Below are 12,423 nucleotides of genomic sequence, written 5' to 3' on the forward strand. Positions count from 1 at the left end.
GCTCAGTAGTTGTGGCTCACAAGCTTAGTTGCTCCATTGCATGTGGGGTCTTCGCAGATCAGGGATCAGACGCTTGTCCCCTGTATTGGCAGGCGAATTCTTAACCACTGGACCACCAACGAAGTCCTCAGCAGAGCTTTTAATGTCTTTTTTTCTTTTTTAAAAAAAAATTTGGGCCATTTACCATGTGGGATCTTATTTCCCCGACCAGGGATCAAACCCATGCCCCCTGCATTGGAAGCACAGAGTCCTAACCACTGGACCACCAGGGAAGTCCCTCAGCAGAGGTTTTTAATCCACTCTTTGCTTCTTGACTTCCCAGAGTCTGCAACATGAAGGTAACATCTGCCTTGAAAGGGTGATTGAGAATCTGCTGAGGAAATGCAAGTGGAATGCTGTAGCATGTTGCCCGGACCTGTGCTAAGAGCCCAGTATATGGGATTAGCATCCGCTGCAGATGGGCAGTCCCCCTCACTGTGCTGTAATCGTCATTATTGTCCCCCATCCTCAGAATGACCCTGTGAACTAGATGCAGAGTCATCACCCCTGTTTGCAGATGAGGAACTGGAGGTACAGAGCAGTTAGGAAACTTGCCCTAGGTTGCGCAGCACAACTTGAAATCAGGATTTGCACCCAAGCCTCCTGACCCCTTATCAGCTCCACCCGTCCCTGTAAAATGGGCTGGTATTAACCCTACTTGATGTACAAGTGAGTCACGGCTCAGAGAGGGCAAGGACTTGCCTGGTATCACCCAGCAAGTCAGTTTGGGGCAGTGGAGCTCAGAACCGAGGCTCCAACCAACCAATCACTAACCTCCAGCCCTCTCCCCAAGCCTTTCTTCTGCCCACGTCAGTTGGCATGGGAGGACATAGGTCAGTTGATCCATTCTGGAAGTAGAATCCCTCTTCTGACTTTAAAGAGTGCAGCTTTCTAGTCACTGATCTTCTGTCTTCTTTCACTTTCAAAAAAATGTTTTCAGCTTAAACCACACAGGTAATACATGATTAAATTCGCTTTGCAAACAGCTGGATACCATGTCAGGGGCATACATCTCTATTACTCACTGCTTCCTGCCCCAGGCCTGTTATTTGAGATAACTAGTTATTTGAGATAACTAGTTTGAGATAACCAGTTTGGTGTGTTGCCTTCCAAAACTTTATCTAAGGCTTCACATTAAAAAACAAACAAACAAGGGGATTCCCTAGAGGTCCAGTGGTTAGGACTCTGCACTCTCAATGCAGATCCCACAAGCCATATTGTACAACCAAAAAAAAAAAACCTAAAACCAACAATTAAAAAAAAAAACCCAAAACACATCTATTGGGCTCACTAACTGCAAGGCCTGGTTTTAAGCACTTTACATGTATTGACACATTCACAGCCCTGTGAGGTAGATACTGAAGGTATCCTTGGTTTATTTATTTTTATTTATTTATTTTATTTTTGGCTGTGCTGGGTCTTTGTTGCTGCGCGCACAGGCTTTCTTCAGCTGTGGCGAGTGGAGGCCAGTCTTCATTGTGGTTCGAGAGTGTCTCATTGCAGTGGCTTCTCTTGTTGCAGAGCATGGGCTGTAGGGCTCAAGGGTTCAGTAGTTGTGGTACATGGGCTTAGTTGCCCCGAGGTGTGTGTAATCTTCCCAGACCAGGGACCGAACCTGCATTGGCTGCCAGATTCTTAACTCCTGGACCACCAGGGGAGTCCTATCCTTGATTTATAGATGAGAGCATTGAAGCCTAGAGAGGCTATACAATTTGCCTGATGCCTCACAGCCTGCTAATGATGAAATGTTTAGTTCCAACCTAGATAGCTGGCTCCAAAATTCATGCTCTTAACCTCTAAGTTATAAAAACATGGTGTTATAGACCTGGATGAAGACATACAGTGTTGGTGCTTTGTTTTCTATGTATTCTTCAAACAAATGGTATCATATTATGCATATCATTATTCACGTGTCTTGTTTATTCAGTTAATACATATAAGGATCCAGCCATGTCAGTGGTCTTTATGCCCATAACCCAGAGGTGTGGTCACACCAAACTTTATTGAGATATCAGTTGGTCAGACACGGCTGCAGGATTTCCGTATCCAGTATGCTCTGCGTATTCCAGGCTGTGTGGCTCTCCCTGGGCTTTCTGCCAAGCAGCTTGGTTGTAGAGTCAAAGGGTGGACACAGTTTAAGTTTTAGAAATCACCTCCAATTTGCCTTTGGAAGTGGGCAGACCAATCTCCAGGCTGTGAATTTGAACCTCAGGATCTAATTTCTCCCCTTTACATCTTGAGCCTTCTTTGCCCCCCAAACCAGTACATAATTTCTCCGGGATCCTCTTCAACCACATGGTTGGAGACAAAAGGGGGATTTCCAGGTCTCAGCTTCATTTTCGGTTTGGTGTGGGCGTGGGAGGAGTTGGCAAGGCAACAAGGTGCCAAGGAGCAGGCCAGAGGCGGAAGTGCAGGAGGAGTGTCAGTTTTCAGCAGACACCGTCAGGGTCCCATCTAAATGTGGCCATCTCGGTGGCCTTCCTGTCCCCAACCTCTCGAAGGCAAGAAGCCTCGGCTCTGCTGGGGAAGCAAGGCGCCGGGTACAAGGGAACACAAGGGAACACAAAGCCACTCTGCCCACCTGGAGTGGAGCGCTGGGTGGCAGCGTGGCCTAGACTAGTATTTCCCAGCTGGGTTGCTTCCAAAGGTGCCTGTGTCCCACCCTCGGAGATTGTGCTGTGATTGAGCCGGGGTACAACCCACTGGAATTTTTAAAACCCTGGATGACTCTAACATGCAGGCAGGTTTGGGACCCACTGGCCCTCCGGAGGCCCAGGACCCTGTTGGGAAGGAGCCTTCTCACCGGCCACTTCTGGTGGGTGCTGGACCCAAACCGCCAGGGCTGAGCGGAAAAGGCAAGATCCCTCCCCGGCCACTTGCTGTCCACGTTTCAGAGAAGGGTGCACCCGGAAACCCCAGGGGGTCTTTTGGTGGAGAGTCTGAGCTGTCTGAGCAGGAAGTTGGCTGGAATAAAGAAGGCCGTTTCAGTTCTAGTGATGGGGGCTGGCAGCCAGATTCCTGGTTTTCTAGTGACAAGAAGAGAGAGGCCCTGTTGGATTTAGAACAGGGACCACCCAGGCCTGGGGCTCAGAGTGCAGGCTCGTGCCACCCTCCTCAAAGACTTTGAGACAAGAAGATGCTTCCTCAACTCCCAGCTCTGTATCTTTCTAGCTGATGGTGTGGGGAGGGCCCCTCACTGCTGGGAGCCTTGGTTCCTTTTTCTTTTTTTAATTAGTTAATTTGGCTGTGCCAGGTCTTAGTTGTGGCGCTTGGGATCTTTGATCTTTGTTGAGGCAGGTGGGCTGTTAATTGTGGCATGTGGGATCCAGTTCCCTGACCAGGAATCAAATCTGAGCCCCTGCACTGGGAGCAGGGAGTCTTGGCCACTGGGCCACTAGGGAAGTCTCGGGCCTCGGTTCTGCTTTGGTAGAACATGTGGGGGTGCATGTTAAGTCCTGCAGGACCCTGTCATTGTGAGGGACAATAAAGATGATGGCTTTCAAAAGAAATCATCCCCATCGCACACCCTCCCCCCACCCCCGCTCCACGGAAATGTGCCGGGTCAAGGACCCCCCTTGCCCTCTCTGCCCACTTTTATGGATGAGGGAAGAAATGGCTGCTCACATCTCCCTGAAGGTACCCCATCGTGGGGACCCATGAAAAGAGGATGATTCCTGGGGTGGGGCTGCATTAGCCCTCACCTAGAAAAAGCCTGATAGCTTAGTCTGGCCCCACTTTCACTTCTTACTTGCTCTGAGTGTCAGTAGGGCCTTCCCCTCTTGGGACTTCAGTTTCCCCATCTGTAAAATGGGCCTGGGAACATCCAGGCCGGCTGGTAGTTAGGACTCTGCACTCCCACTGCAAGGGTCATGGGGTTCGATCCCTGGTCAGGGAACTAAGATCCCATATGGCCACAGTGTGGCCAGAGGGGAAAAAAGGCCAGGGAGTGGGGGAGTGGGAGCTGGCATGGCTTCTTCCAGCTAGGTTCGCATCTGCTTCTGGCCTCAGGCATCCTCCAAAGCCTTGGACTGTGATCATCCACCCTGAGGGATGCAGAGGCCCTGAGTTTTCTGTCGTCAGCCCTGTAGACCTTGGTGCGAGAAGGCTTGAGGGCCTCTGTGGACTCTGGTCCACCCCGGGGTCCCCAGGCCTGACCTGTCCACTCAGTCCTGAGAAACCGACTCCAGCAGCACCTGGCTTGCCCTCCTTCAGATATTTTGGTCCAAACGTCTGGAGTGGCTGTCATGGCCGGTCTTATTGTCCCCACCAACCATATCCTTCCTGATCTTGAGGTTAGGGTTCTAGCCTTCTTATTTCTGGTCCTCTCTTCCCGCTGTCTGAACTCGGTCACCCTCTTCTGTCCTCTTTCCTCCCACCAGGGCCCTGGTGCTGGGGCAGAACCCCAGGTCTGTCAGAACCAGCCGGAGGACAGGGCTTCCAGCCACCCACGGGCCCTGGTGCTCGGCTTGACCCTCCCAGACAGCCCGGGGAACAGGGACGGCCCATGATGCCCCCCTTGTAGAGATGAAGAAACAGAGCCCAACAAGTGAGCTTTGGGGGTGCGGCCAGCAGCTGTGACTGCCAAGCCCCAGCCTCGAGGGGCCTCCCTCTCAATCCAAGCAGGAAGAAGGAAGAAGTAGCCAGAGGTCTGTGACTCCAACCACATCCTCTCCTCCTTCCCTCCCTCTCTTCCTTCTACCCTGTGCCGGGCCGGGGCTGCAGAGGAAACAACACTGGTAATAATAGCTAATGTGCCAGAGGCCGCGTCAGGGGGTTTGCCTGCTTCACCTCCCGATGCCCTTGCCAGTTAACTGTTATTACCCCAAAGGCTGACCCTGCTGGTGCTCCGGGTCTCCAGTCACGGGCCAGTCCCCCACCCCCATTCCCCATCCATTGTGGGCGTAGGCTGCTCACACTGCACCCTGCCCTTAAGGATTGCCCTTGGAATGCCCCTCCTCCACTACCTGGATATGGCCCATAGCCAGTGTCTGGCGGATGTGGCTATTGGAGGGGCGGGAAACAGCAGCCCAGCCCCCTTGCCTCTTGGCAGGATAGGCCTGTTGACCTGTCACTCACAGAGCTCCCCGTGGTCAGGCTCCTGAAACCGCATCTTTGCCTAACTTCTTCCCTTGCCCCGTCCTGCTTCCCTTTCAGCCTTAATAAAAAACTTCAACAGACACCCCTATCTTGGGTTCTGCTTTTAGCAGTCTGACCTTGAACATCCTCCTTTTATAGATGAGGACACTGAAGTACCAAGCCATGGGATAACCAAACCAAAGCCACACAGCCAGTACCGAGTAGAGACTCCAATCCAGGGCCCTGTTGCCAACGCGTTTGCTCTTGTCCAGAATCAGGTGGTGTTCCCAGCTGCTGAAGGAGGGACTGACCAAGAGGAAATGACGGTGCAGAATGACAAGCCCTGTTGTTGGGGAGGAAGGAGACATTGCTAAGGAGGGAAGCCCAGTGGTAGCGGCGCAACTCAGTCTGGGAAGGCAGCCGGCAGGACCTCCCTGAGAAGGGAACAGGAGTTGATTGGAGCTGAATCCGTAAGAAGAAGGAGGAGTTTGCAAGATGGAAGGGAAAGGGCAGGGCATTCGAGGCAGAGCAGGGCATGTGTGCAAGGCGGGGAGTTGTGAAAGAGGATGGCGGGGTGGGACCGGGAGCGTGGTCACGTGGCAGGCAGCAGAGGTGGTGTGAGAGGCCCGGAAGTGGCCAGGACCCAGATGGTGAAGGACCGTTTGTTTACTCACCCTTTGACCCTTTCTTGAGCAGCTGATGTGGACCTGCTCTGTGAAAGTCATACTAACTGTGGTGCCACCCTGCATCTTGCAGGTGACGGGAAGCTATAGGAGGTTTAGACAGAAAAGAGACCAGACCAGAGCTGAGTTTTAGAGATGACTCCGGCCAGAGGAGTGCGCGTTGGCATGTGTGCGCATGTGCATGAGTGTGGACTGGAAGTTGGGTGGGGGCTGTGGTCTCCAGGCATACGGAGCAGCAAGCGCAAAGGACTGGGCAAAGGAACTGGGTCCCCTAACCTCCACAGCACGGGATGCCCCGGATAGCAAGAGAGACTCCGCAAGAGCACAGTGATGAGGGCGACGCAAGCTAGGATGGAGCTCCCATCTGGGCAAGCCTCCTATGCCCACCCCTCAGTGAGACCAGCACCCCAACAAGGCCCCCTACCTTTTTTCCCTCTTGCTGTCTGGACCTGGACTGGAGTGGCAGGAGCGTGGGACCGCAAACCCACGTGCCTGGATTCCCTTGGGAATCTTACTGTGTGATGCTGGCTTTTCATTACCTCTCTCTGAGCCCCATGTCCCAAGAGTGCATTGGTGATTCTTAGAGGTAACACATTTTCCAGGGAATCTTCCTGACCCAGGGATTGAACCGTAGTTTTTAATATGAACATTTTATGGCTTTGAAACAATTGTACCTGTTGAAAAGTTTTAATGTACGCAGTGGTCCAAAGAGTGCGGGTGGCCCCCAGTGTCCCTATCCTCGGATGCTCAAGTCCTTTATATAAGATGGCACAGCACAGTCAGCACTCCACATCTACGGGTTCCACACTTGAAGATTCAGATCCGCAGATACAGAGAGCGAACTGTGCAGTGTAAAGGGCTCTCCTTTGCCTGCTTCCCCCACGTCCACTCCCCAGGTACAATCCTGTCACCAGTTTGCTTGTGTAACCCTAGAGTTGGTCTCTCTGTATGCAGATTCACACAGCACATTTAAAACAGACATATGCCAAAGCTTTTAAAAGTTGAATTCACTTACTAGTATACTTTGGAGCTTTTTTCACTCAGCATCCTTCAGCTGTTCATCCACCTTGTAGCACGTAACAGTGGCCCAGCAGTAAAGAATTTGTCTGCAGTGCAGGACATGCAGGAGATGCAAATTTGATCCCTGGGTCGGAAGGATCCCCTGGAGGAGGGCATGGCAGCCCACTCCAGTATTCCTGCCTGGAAAATCCCCTGGACTGAGGAACCTGGCAGGCTACAGTCCATAGCGTCGCAAACAGTGGACATGACTGAAGTGACTGAACACAATGTTGCTTTGTTCCTTTTTGTTGCTTAATTATATTCTATTGTAGTGACATACTGTATTTTGCTTACTCATCTGTGAGTTATGGAAATTTTGATATTTTTCACTTTTTGGCTATGAGGGATGATAAACATTTGTGTATATGTTTTTGTATAAGTATATATATTTCATTTCTCTTGAGTATAAACCTAAGAGTAGAAAATTGCTGAGTTATAACTCTGGATAACATTTTAAAGAACTGCCAAACTCCTCTAACGTGGCTGCACCATTTTGCATTCCCACCAGCAGTATATAAGGGTTCCTATTTCTCCATAACCTCATTAGCAGTTGTATTATCTTCTCTTTCATTGTAGATATTTGAGGGGGGTATGAAATGATATCTGGTTGTAGTTTTAATAAGAAAACTTTAATTACTTAATTTAAAAATAATTCTTAAAAAAAAAAAGGAATTCCCAGGCAGTCCAGTGGTTAGGACCCTGTACTCTCACTGCCTTTGTTCAATACCTGGTCCGGGAACTAAGATCCCATAAGTAGTGTGGCACAGCCAATAGTAATAATTCTTCCCATTTAAAATACTTGTATTACTATGTGTTTTAATACTATGTATTTTTCCATATTTTCCCTCTCAATACCATTGATCAAATAGTGGATTTTAAATGGGTGTGAAACTAATTTGAACTCTCTTCCATTCCTTAGATCAATTTGTTCTATTTTAAATCTGGCACCATCAGGTTTTAATGACATTTACTTTATAAAGTGCTTTTGTTTGGAAGTCTCTCCATTATTGCCTGCCTTTCCCAATGCATAATCTCTGATATAATTGCCATTTGTGTCCTGTTTTAGATGCTACACATAAGTGATATCGTATGGTCTTTGTCTTTCTCTTTCTGACCTACTTCGCTTAGTATAATAATCTCTAGCTCAATCCCTGTTGCTGCAAATGGCACCATTTCATCCTTTTTATGGCTGGGTAGTATTCCATGGTATATTTGTACCTCATCTTTTTTATCCATTCATCTGTCAGTGGACATTTAGGTTGCTTCCATGTCTTGGCTATTGTAAATAATGCTGCTATGAACATAGCGGTACGTGTATCTTTTTGAATTATAGTTTTGTCTGGGCTTTGTCCAGGAGTAGGATTGCTGAATCACATGGTAACTCTATTTTTAGTTTTTTGAACACTTTCCGTACTGTTCTCCATAGTGGCTACACCGATTTACAACAGCGTAGGAGGGTTCCCTTTTCTCCACACTCTCTCCAGCTTTTGTTATTTGTAGACTTTTTAATGATGGTCATTCTGACTGCTGTGAAGTGGTACCTCATCACAGTCTTGATTTGCATTTCTCTAATAATTAGCAATGGTAAACACTTTTATGTGCCTATTGGCCATCTCTGTGTCTTCTTCGCAGAAATACCTATTTAGATCTTTTGCCCATTTTCTAATTGCATTGTTTGTTTCCCCTGCTACCGAATTGTATGAACTGTTTGTATATTTGGGATTAAGCCCTTGTCCATTGCATTATTTGCAGATACTCTCTCCCCGTCAATACGTTGCCTTCTAGTTTTGTTTATGGTTTCCGTTGCTGTACAAAAGCTTGTACGTTTGACTAGGTCTCGTTTGTTATACTCTTGGTTTTATTTCTATTGTCTTGGGAGACTGACCTAAGAAAATATTGGTGCTATTTATGTCAGAGAATGTCTTGCCTATGTTCTCTTCTAGGAGTTTTATGGTGTCATGTCCTATAATTGTTAGGCCATTTTGAGTTTATTGCTGTGCATGGTGTGAGGCGTAAATCAACTTCATTGATTTACATACAATTGTCTAGCTTTTTCAGTACCACTTGCTGAAGAGACTGTCTTTTCCCCATTGTATTCTCGCCTCCTTCGTCAAAGATTAATTGAATGTAGCTGTGTGAGTTGATTTCTGGGCTCTCTATAAAATGTGCCCTCTTGATGTAGATTGGATCTAAAGTCTGGAACTTTGCTATTACCTTCTCATACTTCTTAGATACTCCATCAGTGCGTACTTTGATCTTCTGCCTTTCTTCCATATACTTTTTAGCCATCTTTTCTTTTGTCTGTTCCTTATTGTTAGACAAGATCTCCGAAGCTGTGTTACACAGACACTCATACCAGTGCCGCTTTAGTTTATACTTGTTTATTTATGGCTGTCTGGGTCTTTTCATGCCTGCTGGGGCTTTTTCCTTTGGCTGTGGCCCCGGGGGCTACTCTCTGGTGGCAGTGCTTGGGCTTCTCGTTGCCGTGGCTTCCCTCGCTGCAGAGCACAGGCTTCACTAGTTACGGCACGCAGGCTCAGTAGTTGCAGCCCCTGGGCTCTGGAGCACAGGCTCAATGGTTGTGGCCCACAGGCTTAGTTGCTCCACAGCATGTGGGCTTTTTCCAGATCAGGGATTGAACCTGCATCTACCGCATTCGCAGGCAGATTCTTTACCCACTAAACCACCAGGGAAGTGCTATTTGTTTTTGTTTTTAGTTATGCTTGACCTTCACTACTGTGCGTGGGCTTTCTCTAAAAGTGGTGAGCAAGGCTACTCTCTAGTCGAGGCGCGTGGGCCTCTCATTGCCATGGCTTCTCTTGTTGCAGAGCGCAGGTTCTAGTCCCGTGGGCTTCAGCGGTTTTAGCACTCGGGCTCAGGAGCTCTGGAGTGCAGGCTCAGGAGCTCTGGAGTGCAGGCTCAGGAGCTCAGGAGCTCTGGAGGGCAGGCTCAGGAGCTCAGGAGCTCTGGAGGGCAGGCTCAGGAGCTCTGGAGTGCAGGCTCAGGAGTTCTGGAGTGCAGGCTCAGGAGCTCTGGAGTGCAGGCTCAGGAGCTGTAGCACATGGGCTTAGTTGCTCCATGTCATGTGGAATTTTCCCAGACCAGGGATCAAACCCACATCACCTGCATTGGCAAGCGGATTCCTACTCACTGTACCACGAGGGATGTCCTTATTTTACTTTTTATTGAGATATGGTTGATATAAAATATTATATAAATTATAGGCATGCAATATAGTGATTCACAATTTCTACAGGTCATACTTCATTTATAGTTATTATAATAAAGGAGCTAATAAAATAAAACTGATTAAATGATCATCATTTTATTGTTCTCTTGGTGAGACAGTGATCAGTGCCTCTGGGTTTTCTCATTAAGAAGGATGTTTACTCTCAATTATTTAAAAACTTCTTCATGATGTATGAAGAGAGAAAGCTGCACATTCTAACCTCTTTGAGGTTTTATTAGGAAAGAAGGCTGACATCTTTGGTAAGAGTTAGTCCATCTTCATTTAATAAATTAGCTGTAATAAATCTACTGGATTGGAGAGGTATACAGTGGTGGAACAAGTCACTGTAAGGGGAATATTCAAATTGGAAGAGTAAGAATCTTGCTTGGGGAAGAATAAGATCTGTACATGAAGATGAGAAGGCTGTTTCTGGGTTGATGTCCTCAGGGGAGTTAGGAGTGAGGGTCAGTGCCTTCTTTACAGAGTTCCTCTTGGAATGCGGAATAATGATGAGAAAGCGGTCTGTCTCCTCTCTCTCTTAGGAGCCTAGCCTATGGAAAGAATCTGAAAATCCAGCTCCAGGACTTGGCCCAGGAACTCAGGAGACCCTCTCTGTGGACATCCTAGAATATCTATGATGAACCAGGGAGCCAGGTTAGTGACCATCCCTTCACTGAGAATCTTTCTAATATAATCCTGTCTCCAAGGCTGTTTGCTACTGACGTTCACAATGACCAATAATGATATAATGTGTTTTTTCTTCCAGGGCTGGTTATTTTTAAAGAGTTTAATGTCTTACTCCAAGGGGAAAGAGCACTCATGGTGGAAACAAAGGCATCATGTTAGACGGGCTGGAGGAGAAAATTGAATTTGAAGGACTTTCCCAGCAATTATACCATCCAGGCACTCCTCACTTCCACCTGGCACCTTGCTGCCCTGGATGAGTTCTTTATGTGCCACATGGACTTTGGACACTGTAGCCCAGAAAAGAAGCCATGCCATAGGCGCCAAGATCATACAGAGGCCATGGATTAGCCCTTGTCTGGTGCAACCTAGGGTTCCCAAGCCTTGGAAATTAACTGGCCTGAGAGGTAAGAAATCTCAGTTCTGAGCATGTGTCCTCCATGGACTTACATGATGATCTTGGGTATGTCCTTTACCCTTCCCCAGCTTAGCCTTTTCATCTGTTGAGTGGGGGTGGTGATCCACGCCGTGGATGTGAGCATATTTCTTGAAGTCTCAAACTCTGTGCCTGAGCAAGGAGTTGTTGCTATTAGTTTGGTTGAAGAGGGGTGACCAGAGGAGCTGGGGACATGTGCCTAGTAGGTCTCTGCTGGGGGTCAAGGGAGAAGCTGAAGTCTGAACCCCAGAATACATGGTGTTGGCCCCAGCATGGGCCTCCTATCTTTTTCAGAGTTAGAAATGAAGTCTCTGGAGTTGTGAGGATTCGATGAGACAAATAAAGCACATAAAACAGAGCCTAACACACAGTAAGTGCTTTCTGAGCGGTTATCTCTATTATTAAGACAATAGTGCCAGAAAGTACATTTGGAAACGTTCTAGCATATTCCACCATGTGATGGATAGCCAGTTAATCTCTAACTGTTGGATATTTAGGTTGCTTCCAATTTTTAACTATTAAAAATACTCTTGCAGTGCACAGCTTTGTAACTAAAAATTCTGTTTAAGTCCATGATTGTGTCCCAAGGCCAGCATATTAGAAATGTAATTGCTGAATCAAAGGGCCTTCAGACTTTTTAAGCTTTCACAAAATAACTTCTCCTTGCCTCATTTTAATACTCCTACCAGCAAGTTGTTTGAGTTCCAGTTTAGAAGGGGAGAATTTGCTTAGAGAGAAGAGAGGGTCTGTATTATCTAGGATTATATTTCACTGTGAATAGCAAAAGGGCCTAAGCAACAGTAGTTTAAACAGAATAGAAATGAATTTCCTTGTCATGTATTAGAAATTCAAAGTCAGAGAGTCTAGGACAGGAAAGCTTTACTCTCCACCTTCTTCAGTGCTGGCTTCTACCTCACAATCCAATATGGCTGCCCAAGGTTTGGCCATCACTTCAGCATTCCAGCCAACAAGAAGAGGTTAAGAATGATATACAACACTTCCACCAACATCTCATTGGCCAAAATTTAATTACATGAGTATATCTAGCTGCAAGGGAAGCTGGGAAATAGTCTGTTTCAGATAACTAGGAAATATTTAGGGGTTCTAGTACTAAGAAAGAAGAGAAGAACAAATACGGGGGGACAGGTATTTGTCTCTGCCAGAGACAACTTAGCTCAGACAGAGAGCAGCACAAATGGGTCCATGGAAACAAGAAC

At 47.4% G+C, this 12,423-nt stretch overlaps 1 protein-coding gene and 1 long non-coding RNA gene across 2 annotated transcripts in view; both read left to right on the plus strand.

Annotated features, from left to right (window-relative positions):
- Positions 1-11,074, plus strand: part of LOC128063715 (uncharacterized) — a 32,225-nt gene extending 21,151 nt beyond the window's left edge. Inside the window, exons 2-3 of the long non-coding RNA XR_008200909.1 lie at positions 10,629-10,740; positions 10,853-11,074. This is a non-coding gene — a long non-coding RNA (uncharacterized LOC128063715). The remainder of the gene's footprint in view (positions 1-10,628; positions 10,741-10,852) is intronic.
- An 11-nt stretch (positions 11,075-11,085) lies between these two features.
- Positions 11,086-12,423, plus strand: part of NLRC5 (NLR family CARD domain containing 5) — a 58,747-nt gene continuing 57,409 nt past the window's right edge. Inside the window, exon 1 of the mRNA XM_052656528.1 lies at positions 11,086-11,177. The gene's annotated coding sequence lies outside the window, so the exon portion shown is untranslated. The remainder of the gene's footprint in view (positions 11,178-12,423) is intronic.

This window comes from Budorcas taxicolor, chromosome 18 (genome assembly GCF_023091745.1).
Source record: "Budorcas taxicolor isolate Tak-1 chromosome 18, Takin1.1, whole genome shotgun sequence".
Taxonomy (NCBI): Eukaryota; Metazoa; Chordata; class Mammalia; order Artiodactyla; family Bovidae; genus Budorcas; species Budorcas taxicolor.